Consider the following 17,111-nt stretch of genomic DNA (forward strand, 5'->3'; position numbering starts at 1 on the left):
TGCCTGATGTCCTAGATCAGTCCTCTAGATTAAGCCGAAATTTGAGGTTACCTTTGAGGCCCATTTAAAATTAGAAGGATGAGGCCCTGGAACAGAGATCTGTAATTGGCGGGGGGGGGGGCAACCACTGAGGAGGTAACCCATGCAGTGTTAGAAGCTCAGATATATAAACTAGGTGCCAAATGACTCCTTAAGCCAGAGTTACAGTCGCTGAAACAGAATGCCTAGTTGCCATTTGGGGGCCAGATGCTCCCAAGTCATATTTGTCAATATGACTTTTTCGTTCCTGAAATTCGATCTGACTGTGCAGATAAAACATCACAGACAGACTTCTACAGGATGTGTTGCTAAAGTGTGAAAACAGGCAAGATCCAAGGATCCCCAGACAGGCACCTCCAGGTGGTACAGATGTCAGGCGCCATCCGGGCATCTTCACTTGGTCGCAGGTGGCCAACAGCCAGGTACAAAAAGCACCTGGTGAATTTCGAATGCTGCCCACAAGTCTAATTGTTCTTACATGTGGGTGCTCCAGCAGCCAATCTGACACACGCCCCCTGCCGCCCCCAAGAGACACCCCTTCCTGTGTCAGATAGAGAGGAGTTTTGGGAGCTAAGTTGTGGGTACTCAGAAGCGAGACAATGGCTGCTTCTACACAGCAGCCATTAAACTAAAAAAAAAAAAACATTTTAAAGCTCACAATGGAACATTTCAAAGTTCCAATTTCAGCTCTACAGCACCATTGGTTTCACAGCGTTATATCACATTTATAACTTGTTTCATATACTAATGTAGCCGAGTCCAATGTCACTCTGGATGTGCTCAAAAGCAATCTTTCTGTTGCACTGCAAGCTGTCATTAAAACAGGTTCCATGAATGAGCTGCAGAGAATTAAATTAAATGTTTGCCTGCCACCTGAAAACCAAAACATTGAATCATAGCTGTCCGGCAGCAGGGTAATCATAGCCTGGGCCAGGACACATCATGCGTAATGCATGTGCGCAGGTGTGCTTCTCCAAAACAAGTCTCTAGGGCCCACCCCATTCCTGTGACTGTGATCTGTTTTAGCTGCTTTAAATTGTGACATTTGGATTGTTTGACATTTAAGCTCTCCTGCTGGTGACGGCTGGGGGTTAATAAATATGAATAATTGATGATAATAATAGTAATAATAATAATAGACATTCATACAAGTGGAGGTCCACATTCATAAGAACATAAGAAGTGTCTGCTGGATCAGTCTAATCTGGCATCCTGTTTTCCCAGCAGCCAACCAGATGCCCCAGTGGGAAACAAGCAAACAGATTCGAGCACGAGAGCAACTCTCCCTTCCTGTGGTTTTCAACAACTGGCATTCAGAAACATTGATGTTTCCAGCTGTGGCAGCCAAGCCAAGCCATCCTGGCTAGGAGCCACCCATAGCCTGATACTTAATCCTCTCTCAAAGCTATCCAAGTGGTCATCACTGCCTCTTGCAGGAAGGAGTTCCATAGTTTAACTAGGCACTGCATAGAGAAGGATTTTCTGCTATCTGTCCTGAATCTTCCAACATTCAGCTTTATTAGATACCCATGAATTCTCATGTTGTGAGAGACTGGGGGGCGGGGTGTGTGTGTGACTTTTCTCTACTGACTTAATTCTATAAACTTCTATGTCGCCTCTTCTCCCCAAAGCAGGCAGGTACATTTGTGGCGTTTGCAAAAACAGGCTCAACGTCACATTTTCAGTTAATCTAAAAATGAGGAGCAACATCTTCAAAAGGAACTGATCAGGTTACTGGAGGGGGAAAGTGGCCTACAGCAAGACATCAGAGCTGCTGATTTTAATCTGCCAATCGCAGTGGGAGCTCTTAAGCAGGGCAAATCTAGGGGTGTTTGGGTTGGGACGTTCTGCAAATTCAACACAAAGGAAGCAGATAATTAAGTCCTGGGCGCACAAGGCAGCAGCGTTTGAAGGCTCCCAGCTGCCACAACCACCATCGCAAAAGAAAGAAAGAACAGAAGCAGGCTTCTAGCCCTTAAAGCTGGGAGGACACATTTGAACTTGGGCATACTTTGCGAAATTTTAAGGGCAGGGAGGCAGGAATGATGTTTAGCAGGATTCCCAGAGGTCAGGCAGTATTCTGTCCCTCTGCTGGACCAGGACAAATACATACTATGAGTAAATCTGAAAACTTGCATGGAATCATAGAGTTGTAGAGTAGGAAGTACCCCCAAGGGTCATCTAGACCAACCCCCTGCAATGCAGGAAGCACAGCTCAATAATCCACCACAGAGGGCTATCCAACCTCTGCTTAAAAACATCCAACCCAGGAGAGTTCACCACCCTCCAAGGTAGTCAGAAACGTCTTCCTATTACTGATGTTATGCAACATACATCTGCTAAAAATAGCACAGCATCTAGAGCTGTTAAAAAGAACACAGCACTCCTCCAACAGTGAGGGGAGAACACAGCCATCGTGGCTAGTAGCCGCTGGTAGCCCAAGCATCCAAGTATACCTGAAGGAGCGTCTCCACCCCCATCGTTCTGCCCGGACACTGAGGTCCAGCGCTGAGGGCCTTCTGGCGGTTCCCTTGCTGCGAGAAGTGAGGTTACAGGGAACCAGGCAGAGGGCCTTCTCAGTAGTGGCACCCGCCCTGTGGAACGCCCTCCCACCAGATGTCAAAGAGAAAACCAACTACCAGACTTTTAGGAGACATCTGAAAGCAGCCCTGTTTGGGGAAACTTTTAATGTTTAATAGACTATTGTATTTTAACATTCTTTTGGAAGCCGCCCAGAGTGGCTGGGGAAACCCAGCCAGATGGGCGGGGTATAAATAATAAATTATTATTATTATTATTATTATTATTATTATTATTATTATTATTATTATTATTATTATTATCCTGGCAACCCAAGTAGCCGGCTGCGGTTTCAGCCTGCAAGGACGCTGCAAAAAGTCTTTGGGCACATGCTGCCAGTGCCTCAAGCTCTCAGACAACTTTGCGGCATTCTTAACAGCAGCGGTTTCCCCCGTTCAAAAGCCACAAGGCGGGGAATGCACCACACGAGCAAGCCCACAGAATTTGCATAATGTAGAAAAGTAGGGTTTGAACAGATTTCAGGATCTGGGATTGGGAGAGAGAGAACATGCGTACGTCTCTAGGCCCCTTCTGCTTCCTCCCCACAATGGAAACCCCCCCCCCCACATCTGTGTTTCCAAGCTGGGATTCCAGGGGGAAATTTTATGTCGTATTCTGACTTTAAAATACAGAGGTGGACTTTTCCAATGTTAGAAAAAGGCAGGTGTTGGATGACACCTGAGCAGAGCTCACCATTTTCATTCCTTTACCATCAGGCACTACATTAAGTACAAGCCCCCCCCTCCCTAGCTGACTCTTCTTCCACCCTCCCCACCCAAACCATGAATCATAGAATCACAGAATTCTAGAGCAGGAAGAGACCCTCAGGATCATCTAGTCCAACCCACTGCATACGGGGACAGCACTTATTGCTTCCACAGGTGTGCGTTGTAAGCAGAAGAGGTGATCTGGGTGCTCTTCAGGACTCAGATGGGACCCACCCCCACCCCATTTTGATCAATTTGATAGTAAACACAAACAAACAAAGAAGAAACCTGCCCGCAGTCTTCAAAAAGATAAAGCAATAAAATTATCGGTAAGTAAAATAAGCAGCGATAATAACGATGAAGACTAAGAACAGATTAAAACTCGCATCAGCTTTCTAAACACCTGAGCAGGCTTGTCTAGACAAATATGTTTTTAGCAGGTGCCAGAAAGAGTACAGTGAAGACACCTTCCGGATGCCAACAGGCAGCGAGTCCCAAAGTGCAGGTGACCCCACACTGAAGTATCTAGTTCTTACATGTGGAAGGGGTACTATGTATATTCACTTGTATATAGTGCCAGTTCTGCTGATGGAAGTGGTGGAGTGAACATCTTCTGAGGCCATTTCACAAACCATTTTTGGAAGCCTCCCCTAACATGGGATACCATTCCAGGAAGCCCAAAGCCCCACTGGGTGTGCATGAGCGCAGCATCACTCTCGCAGGTGGCCTTGGAGGGGACGGCAGCCACAGACCCCCCAAAGCCAGGGAACCAGGCTCTCATGTTTAACAGCCGAACCTAGGAAGAAGAGTCCTGTCGGACTAGGAAGAGAACCCAGCTAGTTAGACACCAGCGGACTACAGTGGCCAGGCTTTCCCCATCTAGAAATGGCACCAGCTGTTGAACCAGCTGCATTTGGTTAAAGGTACTTCCAGCACCTGAGGGTACCAGAGTCTCCAGGGACAGAGCTGGATCCAGAAGCACGCCCCCCCCCAACTGCAAACCTGCTCCTTCAACGGGAGGGCAAGCCCATCCAGGGTCAGCAACTGATTTCTCGGACACAGGAGCTAGTCACCCACAGTGCCTCCATCTTGCCAGGATTCAAGATCAGCCTTTTGCAAACCTGGCTCCCTCCAGGTGTTCTTGACTACGATTCCCATCGGCTGCGCTTGGCTGGAGGCTGATGGGAATTGTAGTCCAAAACATCTGGGCGGGGCATAAGGCTGATCTGGATAAATACCTGGGAACTACGCTTGAAGGACTTGTTGTGAGTCTGGGCTGGGCGAGGCCTGCTGAGTCACGGCAGATAAAAACATGTATGTTTCCCAACCACCCTGCTCTCGCCTCTCTCTCTCTCCACACATGCACACCTGTTTATAGCTGTCATTTGGAGTCAGAGGAGCACAAGTTTTCCTTTCCCAATAGCAAGCCGCCAACACGCAGGCAGCGGCGAAACTGAAAACTTGGGAAAGGTACTTTGGACTGCCCCCAGTGCCAAGCAGGAGACGGCACTCTCGTAGCAACTCTAGAACTCGTGAGCATCTCGTGAAGCTGAATGCTGGAAGGTTCAGGACAGAGAAAAGAAAGTCTGCTGCACGGAGCAAAGTTAAACTGTGGAACTCCCTCCTGCAGGAGGCAGGGGTGGCTACCAAAGAGGTTGGGACAAATCCACAATGGCTGCGCTCTGCCTCCGAAGTTGGAGGCGGAGATGTTTCTAAAAAGCCAGTTGCTGGAAACTGCGGGAGGGGAGCTCTTGTGCTCAGTTCCTGCTTGTGGGTTTCCCATAAAGGGCAACTGCGAAAAGAAGATGCTGGACTAGGTGGGCCACTGGCCTGATCCAGCAGGCTCATGTTATGTTCTTATGCCTTGACCAATGAGTTTTATAGTCCCTCTTCAACACCAGAATAGGCAGCTTAAAGTATGACTCTTTCCTGCAAAGGAAAATTGGGTCGCAAGTTGAATATGGGGTTGAGTCAAAGCACAAGTCTGCTTTTCTTCAGAGAAAGCAGAAAATATAGAGTGGGATGAGGGTAAAGCCGCCCCCCTCCCCAAACGCTGCTCTACTGAGCCCCTTTTAAAAACACAATAACACGTGTGCCTTCTCCGCCCACAATGTGATCCCAAGGACATGAAAGGAAGACAAGGGGGGGGGCAGAGATAGAGGAATAAAACTACTTGCTCACATGATGGCCGATGACAGCTAAAATGGGATTATTTTTAGCCAAGACAGCTGTTCCCTGGCAACCGAGAGCGGGAAGGGAAGAGAGATGAAACAGGCCAGGCGTGCATTTTGCACAGAGGCTCTGGAAAGAGGCTATCAAGCTCGCAACTCCTCCGCCCCACCCAGCCAGCTTACAAACAGAGCCTGGGCACCTTGCCCCCCCCCCAAAGATCACGACCTTAAGAATATCAGAAGAGCCTGCAAAGGGAGCCCATCTCGCCCAGTATCCTGTTCTCACAGTGGCCAGCCAGGTGCCCATTGCAGGGTGCATGCAAGCAGGATTCAAGCACAAGAGCACCCATCCAGTCTCCAGCAACTGGGATCTGGAATCATAGAATTGTAAAGTCAGAAGGGACCACAAGGGTCATCCAGCTCAACCCCCTGTATGGTTGTGTTTTGCTATGTTCATGCTACTGCTGATGACTGCTCTGAACATCGCTTGTCAGAAGGGTGGGACACGGGTTTAACTTACTGGCTAGCAAATAATAAAGCACTGCTTCCTCCAACAGCCTTGCAGGTGTCAGGCTCCTGTCCATTTCCTCCTCTTCACAAGGTTAGGTTGATTTAAATTTATATACATTCAAAATCCCTATCCCAATCAGAATCCTTTTGCAGAACCGTAAAACGGGAAGGGGAACACAGGAGTCCCGTTTGCCCTACCCGCTGCACCAAGCTAAGATATCCTTCACTTATCTAACATTTTCTTTGAAACCTCAGTTATTTTATCTGTGTTTTTCTCCTTCTGCCCCCAAAGCAGAGAATGAAAGCCGAAATGGCACTACATTCAATAAGCAGCAATCGCTAAAACGTAATGCCGGGACGCTGGAACAAAATGGGACACTGGAGGAGGCGGGGAATAAATAATCACAATGGGGGAAAGAGCCTCTTGAAACAAGGTGGTCTTCGCAAGGTGTCTAAAGGTGTCCTCGCGGGTTTCCCCCTGTGCATCTGCCTGACTGCTGTGAGAGCAGAATGATCAGCAGCCAGCTTCCTCTTACATTCCTCAGGGAGAAAGCTCCGCCGTCTATGCACCCCTGTCCTGTCTACTCAGGCCTAACCTTAGGTGTTGGTGGGACACAGAGCAGAGCATCTTCTGAAGATCTCTGCAAGAGCCACGCTCATCACCTGCCACGCTCATCACCTGTGAGAACAGGATGCTGGGCAAGACGGGCCATTGGCCTCACGCAGCAAGCTCTTCTTACCTTCTCAGGAAACCAACCAGCTTGCCAGCTGTGATCCATGAGGTTGCTGACTGCTGAGCCACCCCGTTTTAGCAACCCAGAGTGTGCTGGCCTGTCTGCAGCCTGCAGCATTTCCTTTTAAACAATGCCCTTTTTTTCAAAGATGGCCGGCTGCTTACATTTTTTAAAATTTTATTTTGCGGTATCAATTCGGCCAAGACGAAAACAAGCTGAAGGAAGAATATATTTCCTCCTTCCCCCCCCCACCTTTCTTCACTCTAGACCCTCAATTTGCATTCCTCCAGCCAAAAGGGCGGCCAGCCAAAGTGCCGGCATTCCTGGAGGGTGTATATTTGTGTGTGTAAGAGAGAGCACTAACATAAGTGAATAAGCGTACTGGAATCCCAACAAAGAGATCCTTCCTGTTCTGAGAGCTCCTCCCAGCCAGATCAGCCCAGCCCAACTAGTTCATCTGGGTCCACAGGCAGTGAGTGAAGGAGAAAGGCATCAATAAAACCCGCAGCCCCTGGTGCCAGCCCAGGCACTTGCCACAGGACGAAAGCAACACGGGGGCAGGCGGGGGAACGCCCTTCCCCAGACAGAAACCAGACAGTCCATGCTTGCCTCTGTTCGTGGCAGAAATATGAAGACCAGCGCTTGCAGGAGGATGTGGGTGGGGAAGGCAGGGAGGGAGGGGAGTCCCCCATAAAAAGATCAGGTCAATGGGGGGGGGGGAGATCCAGCCCAGCATCGTGTTCTCACAGGGGCCAACCAGATGCCCCAGTGGGAAACCAGCAAACAGGGTCCCAGCACAAGAGCAACTCTCCCATCCTGGGGTTTCCAGCAACTGGCATTCATTCAGAAGCATTGTTCTGATGTTCTTAATAGCCCGCAACGACTGGCGAGCCTTGCCACAGCTTTTGAGCAACGTTCATAGAGTTACAAATAAAACTAAATAGTGTTGGGCTGGGCCCAGGTTTCCAGCTGAGCACATCAGAAAGGGAAGCCAACCTCACCCTCCAGATGTGGCCGAACTACAATTCCCATCAGCCCCAGCCAGCAACATCTGGAGGGGCAAAGGTTTTCCCATCCTGGTCTCAACCTTTCTCTCAACAAACTTGAATCATTGAATTGTAGAGCTGGGCCATCTAGTCCAACCCCCTGCAGTGCAGGAATCGCAACTCTCAAGCATCAATGACAGGTGGCCATCTAACCTCTGCTTAAGCACTTCCAATGAAGGCAGCCCACTGCAGCAATATTTAAATGCTCTGTATTATTACTATTATTATTATTATTATTTTTAAAAACCTTCCCTTTTGAGTAAAATGCTTCCCAGAAAGATGATTCAGGTGGGAAAGGAGAAACAAAGAGATTGGTCGAGTTGAAGAAGAAAGTGGCCTTTGACTGGGCTTAGATCATACGAAGGCAAACTAAGGCCCAGGGGCCAGATCCGGCCCAATTGCCTTCTAAATCCGGCCCACGGACGATCAGCGTGTTTTTACATGAGTAGAATGTGTGCTTTTATTTAAAATGCATCTCTGGGTTAGTCGTGGGGCATAGGAATTCGTTCTTTTCCCCCAAAAAAATATAGTCCGCCCCCACCCCAAGGTCTGAGGGACGGTGGACCGGCGCCCTGCTGAAAAAGTTTGCCGACCGCTGGCTTAGATGGACCCCCCTCCAACACCTTCCAAGCCCCTCCGCCTCCCCGCGAACTCTGACCCTGGCTTGCAGCATCCTAACCCCCTACCTGTTATTCATAGCAGCCACTCTTCTGGCTGGGACCCCCACCTGCCTGAATCTTCACCCTCCGCTGCACACTGTGGGGCAGGGGGAAGCTCACCCCCTCCATTCGGCTTTCCTCCTCGCCCGAAAATGTTCCCAGGCACTCTGTAGTGCAAGCCTTCCCCCGAAAAGCCTCTTCCCCTTCCTATGCAAGACAGGCACCTTCCTCTCTCCCCCCCCCACCCGCCAACTCCACAAGCAGAGATTTGCACGGCAGCTTAGGGTTGTATGTTTAAAGCATTTGCTGCTTCAGCTCTGTGCTCTGAGCCACAATCCTGTTACAAGCCCATCCCGGGCCCCTTCTGGCTGCAGAACCATCCTGGACAGAGAAAGGCGGAAAGGGGGGGGGGGGCGAGATCTTGTAACAACAATAGCTTTGGGTTGGTGGCATTACTTTTTAAAACAAGTGAAAGTTCTCTGCACAGAGCTAGCAAACGGAGGTTTCATGCTCCAGAGCCACAGTCCGACCACAGAGAGCAGCTCCATTGTGGTCAAGAAGGGAAGAGGCACACACACACACACATTCAAGCTCCGCTTGGCTTTGTGTTCAGCCTTTCCCAAAGTCTGCCCCAGCCACGTGGAATAGTCTTACAGAAGATTTGGGTGTGCCTGCAAAGGCATCCACCTCCCAACGCACCTGGAGTGATTCAGGGCAAAAGGATCCCAGGTATCTACGGTATCTATCTGCTCACCTGCGCAAAAGGGAAGGGTGTTTGCAAATGGGAAAGGAATAAGCCTTGCCTGTGCTCCTTGGGCCCTTTTTCAAGAAGCCACACAAGCTCATCTGATGTGCTCTTTCGCTGCAAGATGACTTCTGCTTCTTCCTCACCACTCGGGTTTTTAATTTTTGATTTCTACGAACATAAGATGAGCCTGGTGGATCAAGCCAAAGGAGGCCCACCTAGTCCAGCATCCTGTTCTCACAGGGGCCAACAAGCTGCCCCAATGGGGAACTGTCAAGCAGGACCAAGCCCAAAAGCCTTTGTCCCCCTCCTACGGTTTCCAGGAACTGGTATTCAGAGGCATTGCTGCCTCCGACTGTGAAGGCAGAGCATAGCCATTGTGGCTAGTAGCCACCGATAGCCCTTTTTAAAAAGCCAATCGTCTTTTGAAGCCATCCAGGGCAGGGGGAGGGGGGGGGAGGTTGGCTGTCACTGCCTCCTTCCTGTGGGAGAGAGTTCCATAGTTTAACTCCGCGTGAAGAAGTACTTTCTTTAATTTCTTTAATGGATTTCTTTTCTCCCTTGCTCGACTATCTTGTCTTTGGGGTCCACATCGCTCTCTGGCTAGCACTAAATAAATTATAATGAAACTGCACCAGGGCCATGTCTCCATATCTGCACTTGAAAGTACACAGAGAGACAGACAGACAGCGCACAAGAGATAGCACAAGGATATCCATGCGCTTCCAGAAAGGTCCTCCTGGTGCTTAGGCCTGCTCAGGGAAACCAGGCTTTCCAGCCACTTAGCTATGCCCCTTAGCTTGTGCTGATGGACCTACAAATGCACCCAGAACATGCTCAGAGGTCTTCCTTACTGCAGGGGAGTTTAGCAGGGCACCAGGCTATGTGACTTAGATTCTCTGTACTGGACCAGAGTGACACACCTCTCAGTCGGCCTAAGTGTGTTTGCTCCTGCAGAAACAACAGCTGACCCTGACCTCAGGAAACAGCCTTCTGCTCCCACACCCATCTCTCGCTCATACACACACACACACACACACAGAGAGAGAGAGAGAGAGAGAGCTGCAGCTATTGCTATAAACTGGCAGTCAATTCAGCCTCTCCTGCTGCAGGGAGAAACCACCCATGCAACTCAGCAGGGAAGGCAGCGATAAGCCTTTAATTAAAGCTTCTGGACCATCAAGTCGTGTTAATTACCATAATCACAGAGCTGGTAGGAAACAAGACACACGCCCTGAATAAATAAATAAAAAGCGCAAGTGAAGCATCCATCTTTCATTCAGCCGGAAGAAGGCCTTGCAGCAGCCTGCCTGCCTCTCTCCGAGACAGAGGCAGAACACACACACACACACACACACACACGAAATATGAGGCCAAGGGATGAACTACAGACATCTCTAAGATGTTCTCAAAAGTGGTCAGGCGCTTGCAAGTCCAAGGATCCTGCAAATCCAAGTTGCTCACGTGGCGTCACAATCCTCTCCAAGCTGTTGGAGGGGCTGTGGGAAAAGGGGAACCTTTTTCCACCTGTGGTGGGAGTTCCCACAGGTATTCCGATTCTGGATTTGTCCAGAAATGACCAAAATACTCAAATGTCCCCTATTAACTTCACCACAGATTTGTTAAATAAATCCATACGGCGATCAGCTGAAAGGTTTCGGCTCTCAGGAACTCTTAATACCGATGTTGGCAGCCGCCAGAAACTCAACTGACCTCCCAACTTTATAATTCTGTGATTCTATGACTTGCAGCTTTTGGTTTGGTATAAGCACATGTGGAGTTTAGAACTAGCCAGGGGAAAACAACTCATAAATTGTGGGTCTCCCTCTCCACAGGAGAATGTGAAATTTGGCTTTCTTAACGGTCTTAAATGGGGCTTGTACAGAAGCAAGGGCACTTCAGAGTGCAGTAAGGAAGCAAAGGCCGCCCAGAAGTTATACTGAGTTACTGGGCAAGCATAACAAACATCCTTGTTGCACCTGGAGCAGTATTGTGGCAAAGGTTTTTGTAAACTACAGCACACTCCAGATGCGTGAGGCATTATCCTCACTGGGCAGATTATATAACTGTTAGACGGGAGCACTGGGTACTGCCCAGGAATTTTCAGAAACCAATTTTTTTTTTAATGAATAATGTAATTTGTGAGTTTGCAATGGTCATGCCAAAAATTGAGTGATGTCATGTTTTGTTCCACCACCTTGAATCAAAATGGCGCTCACCTCAGGAACCCTCATGCCAAGTTTGGCGACAATATCTCAAAGAGCTGGCCAAACGCACAGAGAACAGACAATCCATTTTCCAAAGTATATAGTAAAGGTAAAGGTAAAGGGACCCCTGACCCTTAGGTCCAGTCGCGGACGACTCTGGGGTTGCGGTGCTCATCTTGCTTTACTGGCTGAGGGAGCCGGCGTACAGCTTCCAGGTCATGTGGCCAGCATGACTAAGCCACTTCTGGTGAACCAGAGCAGTGCACGGAAATGCCGTTTACCTTCCCGCCAGAGTGGTACCTATTTATCTACTTGCACTGTGTGCTTTCAAACTGCTAGGTTGGTAGGAGCAGGGACCAAGCAACGGGAGCTCACACCGACCTTCTGATCGGCAAGCCCTAGGCTCAGGGGTTTAGACCACAGCACCAGCCGCATCCGTAAAGTATATAGTAGATCTTACCTAATCTCTCTCTCTCTCTCTCTCTCTCTCTCTCTCTCTCTCTCTCTCTCACACACACACACACACAAACACGTGTGCATGGGGAGTTGGGTTGTAAATAGTGGAGCCAAATGGCTATCAAATGCAAAACGTTCTGTCTGCACCCACTCTACGCAAAGTTCAAAATGCATACACATCAAATGTGTTGGCCATTCGAAATTGCCGGTTAACACAAATCACCCAACCTTTACAATGCTAAGTCAACATCTGTATCAGGAAAACAAAACTGACACCTTGATTTTCAGGTCTAAACAAACAGAATCAAACTCCCTGACAAGCACCAAGTTTGTTACAAACTTTGAAGGAGGGAAAATTGTGTTACCACTGCCATCCGCAAGGCAGAATCCCACAGGGTGCCCAAAGGTCCCACTGCATTCCTGAATAGCTCAGTTGGTAAGAGTGTGGTGCTGATATTGCCAAGGCTGCAGGTTCGATCCCTATATGGGACAGCTGCATATTCCTGCATTGCAGGGGGTTGGACTAGATGATCCTCGGGGTCCCTTCCAACTCTACTATTCAATGATTCTATGGTTCAGTATCCTTTTACTAGGGAGAAAGCCTCTCACTACCTCAGGGCTGCCAGGAAGTCTGCCTCAAAATGATCCCAGTACCGTACTTTCATCAAGCTTCAGGTAGCTGCCGAAAGAGAGCAACTGTGTTAGGGCCAAAGGGATAAGAACACCAGAAGATGTGAGGCAGGTTGGGCTCAGAGGCTGTGACTGGCCTCCAAGGTCACCCAGGGAGCTTTATGGACAAGTGGGGATTCGAACCCTGGTCTCTCCGAAGTCTTAGTCCAACAATCTAATCACATGACCATCTCTGGCTCAGGTTGATGGGAGCAGAGGGAGGAGAAAGGGAAAGATGAAGACGGAGAGGGTGAGGTGAAGAGCAAGATGGAGATCCCTTCCTTGTCGAGCTGAAAGATTTAAGGGCCAGGACTTCGCAGTGCCACAAACCTCTAAGGGGGCAGGATTGACAGGCTGCGGAATGACAGGGTTGACTCAGCTGGGGAGGAGCCAGTCAGAACACCAGGGCAGCTGTTGTGTCTGCCGTGTGCGCACATCAAATGGCACTCCCAGTATTTATGCAGAGAGCAAAGAACTGACATCCAGAAAGGCATCCAGAAAGAAGAGTTTGCTTCTCCTTGGCAGGACTGTGAGCGTGAGTCTAACAGTAGGCAATGTCTAGTCCCAGGCAACCACTGTCTTCCTAGGGCCTGCTTGTGATGCTGTGAAGGAGCCACACCTGGGCAAGGGATGACAACGCTGGATTTCCCCCACCCCACCCCATCAAAACTAGACAAACCAGCCATTCACAGAACCTTCCCCATTCCTGGACAGAGGCAGGGAAACTGAGGCCTGGGGAGAAGGGCTATAGACCAGCTGTTCCCAAAGGGGGAAGTGGGGTTACCTAGGGGCAAGAGGGTGGCACTGGAGGTGTCAAAGACTATCTACAGCAGGCATGGTCAAACTTGGCCCACCAGATGTTTTGGGACTACAATTCCCATCATCCCTGACCACTGGTCCTGTTAGCTAGGGATGATGGGAGTTGTAGTCCCAAAACACATGGAGGGGCAAGTTTGGCCATGCTTGAACAGGATTTGACAAATGCATAGAGGAGGAGAGGACTATCAATGGCTACTAACCAGGATGGCTATGTTCTGAAGCAGCGCAGCTCACCCACGGGGCAAAGTGCCTTCGACCCACAAGACCTTCTTCACAAAGCAAGCTGGGCGAGGGGCGGAGTCACTTTCCTCCACACCCCCTCAGCAGCCAAGACAGCAGGACCGCCACCACCTTGAAAAGCACCGTCCCCAACCAACTGCAACCCAGCATTATAAGAAGACAGCATAGGGAGACACACAGCAGACCTAACTGCTACTGGTGAAATGGATCCTTGACTTGCAGAACTGGCCACAGAAAAGGGGGAGGGGAGAGAGAGAGAAGGAGAGAGGGAGAGAAAGAAAGAGAAGGTGGAATTGTTTTTCTGCACAGTACTGCCCATGCTTTCACAGGGAAGGCAATGTGCAGCGCATGATGAAGCAAGCATGTTCCCATGCCAAGCTAGCTGAGCAAAGCTTTTTGCCGGGGCACTGCAGCTCTCCCTGTACCCAGAGGCTTTCTGGCGAAGCAGGGGATATTTGATCAGCTGCCTGGACCTCAAAGAGCAGTCATGAGAGACAGGATCAGGAGGGCTTTTGCTTAAACAGGCCAAGGCAGATGGGAACGGCTTGGACAGATAAAAAACAGGCACACACATACAAGAGGCAATGATCACACACACACACACCAAGGCAACTGGGGAAACCTGTTAGAAAAGCAGCACAAGAAGTTAAAGGAAGCCGTGTTGGAAAAGGGAAAACTCCAAAATCCATGTTTGGTGACCAATTTGGGCAACAGGTGGGGGGGAAAGCAGAGGCTTTCCAAGACGTTTGGGTGTAAAACTCAGCAGCCACAGCCACAGAAGGCTACTCCAAGGTACCCGCAAGCAGAACTGAAGGAACTGCCACAGCAAGAGGGAGATAGGTGTTGCCAACCATACCTGGGACAGAGTCGCACAGGGTCCAAGTCAAAGGTCATCTGGTCCAGCCTCCAGCCCAAGGGAACCAGCCTCCTCCCTTGCCACTCCGCCCAAGCGACCCAGACATCAGTGGGTGCCGAGAGGAAAAGAGGACGCCCTGCGAGAGCTGCTTCCAGGGCAAGCAGCCTGAGCAGCTCAAGGAAGTGAGCCAAGCCACGCGATGTAGGGGGAGAAGCAAAGGAACGGCAGCTCAGGATCACCATCCGTAAAGAAATCCAAAGAAGGGTCTATTGCACACAACCCAGCATGGAAACGCAGGCATATAGGAAGCCATCTTAAGCAGAGTCAGACCAGCAGTCCGTCTCACTCAGTACTGACTACACTGACTGGCAGCAACTGCACTTCAAGGTTTCTGGAAAGAGAGAGGGGGTTCACCCCCAGCCCTATCTGGAGATGCCATCAGAACCTGGTTCCTTCTGCATGCAAAGCGGATGCTCTACCACTGAATCATGGCCCTTTCCCTGTCCTTGGGTCACTGCAGGCCCTAACATCCAATGGAAAGGGGAGGGCAAGAACTAAGGTCATATAGGACAGTGGGGGGCCCTCCTCAATTCCCAATATGCCACAAATGCAGCATCAGAGATTCTTCTCACTGGTAGAGAGTAAGCAAAATGGCCTTTCCTGGAAACTGAGAACATAATTTAGAACAAAGTCAATTTCCCTAGAATTTAGCAGTCACATTTTCCCCGCCCCCCCCTCACCTCTCTCCCAAATATTCATAGAATCATATGATCACAGAGTTGGAAGGAACCCTGAGCACAACAGCCGTCCCTGGGTGGGCTCGAACCACCAACCTTCTGTTTAACAGCCGGACGCACTGACCCACTGCGCCACCTGAGGGATTAGATAGCACCAAGCTGGACAGCTTCTGAACTGTTTAAACTGCGGCAGGATTCAAGGTCAGGTGGAAGGGCCCTCTCTGAACAGAGAGCCTGGAAACCTACCCACCCCTTTAAAATTTTTTAAAAAATGACATTTTGTGAGGATATTAGGAGAACGTCCAAGCTTTTAAGAACATGCCATGGGCAAAGGGAGGGGGGGAAGCACTGCCACTATCCAAGTTCACAAATACAACACACGTTTTTCTTTGTTCAATGTAAAGCCAAACACTTTCCACAGCACCAGGGAACAACCCACCAAGCACTGCTGCCTCCATTACCTTGTTAACAACGGATGAATATTTGGGAAGAATTTACAATCAGCCACAGGAATGGTTTCAGGCCGCAGCACGCTCCACAGATACCAGAAAATTTTCCTGACCGCTATACGAAGGGGACTCAACGAAGTCTGTATACATCCACCTCAGCTGACCCAAATAAGCGGTGTCGTTTTACCCATCTTGTTTTCCCAAGAGGAGAACGCAACAGTGTGCCCTTCGATAGGACCCAGGGACAGAGCAACTTTGCATTCTCCCTCTTCCCCAACGCACCCCCTGGATTGGGAATGTTTCTGTGTATTCGGAACATACACGAAGGACCGGTCATTCTCCTAAAAATAACTCCTGACAACAAGGGACGCGTATCTTATGCTCCCAATCTCCACCTCCCGACTTCTCAGTTGCTCGGGGATGACCTGGAACCCACCACCAACACCCAGCATTGCCTCCACCAACATCAGGAGACTCCAGAGCGTCACACCCCTGTGGATTTAAGAAGGGAGGGGGCAGTCCAGATTATGGTATCCTTTCTGCTACTGGAACTCAGGTTCCTTCATTTGCCTGAGGGCAGGGTCAAGGACCAGAAAAAAAAATTCCCAGTGACATTTTAAACTCCTTAATTCATACATCCTACAGTCTTCCCACCCCAAACAGGCACGGCCTCCAAACCCACAGAACATCTCCAGCCTACTTCAGATTAAGCCCTTTGGTGTTTTCAAACAGGAAGAGCAATCAGAGAATGAATGTCCTCCTCCTAGTGTTTGAGGGTGGTTCTGGGAATGGCTGGGACATTGGAGTGGCACTAGCACCCTATTCTGTCACAAACTTCACAGAGGCCTCTGCAAGTGGGTAGGAGGATATTAGAACCAACAGGACAAATGGGCCATCAAACCCAGCACCCTAAAAGCAAGGCAGGAATGCTTCCCTGCCTTCATCAACCCCCACATCCAAAATTAATGTACTGTAGAGCCAGCAAAGAAGAGCATCGAACAAAACAGGCTCTACTCCATGGAAGCTTTTTCTGATGCAACGAACCTGTGACGTTTCTCAGGTGCCACAACAAGCAGAGAGAACAGCTAACAGGCAACTTAAGCAAGCGAGACAAGCATTACTGGGGTGCTACTGCTAGCTAGCTTAACCGGAGTCTGGTTATAGCACTATGTTTGCTAAAGGAAGAACTTTTCCCAGCCTCCCATTATAAGTGGGTTTAGGGAAATGTTCCAGGGATTGGGGGGACCCCCTCACCTAACCCCACTGGGCCCCACAATAACCCCCCCCAATGGATTCAAAAGACAATAAAGGAGATTCCAAACATTAGGAAGAACTTTCTGACAAGTAGCAGCTGTTTGACAGTGGGATGGTCTCCCCTGGAAGTTGGCTGGTTCTCCTTTCTTGGAGGTTTTCAAACAGAGTTTGCATGATCCTCTGTCAGGAATCCTTAGCTGCGATTCCTGCATTCCCACTCTACAAATCTATAG

At 49.5% G+C, this 17,111-nt stretch overlaps 1 protein-coding gene across 2 annotated transcripts in view; it reads right to left on the reverse strand.

Moving 5' to 3' along the window:
- The window catches only part of KIF1C (kinesin family member 1C), a 41,768-nt gene that overhangs the window by 23,828 nt on the left and 829 nt on the right, over positions 1-17,111 (reverse strand). Inside the window, exon 1 of one of the 2 annotated variants that reach the window (XM_033168883.1) lies at positions 15,637-15,749. The exons of the other annotated variant lie outside the window; for it this stretch is intronic. The gene's annotated coding sequence lies outside the window, so the exon portion shown is untranslated. Of the gene's footprint in view, positions 1-15,636; positions 15,750-17,111 lie in introns of those variants that run through there. 2 annotated transcript variants of the gene reach the window in all.

This window comes from Lacerta agilis, chromosome 14 (genome assembly GCF_009819535.1).
Source record: "Lacerta agilis isolate rLacAgi1 chromosome 14, rLacAgi1.pri, whole genome shotgun sequence".
NCBI lineage: Eukaryota > Metazoa > Chordata > Lepidosauria > Squamata > Lacertidae > Lacerta > Lacerta agilis.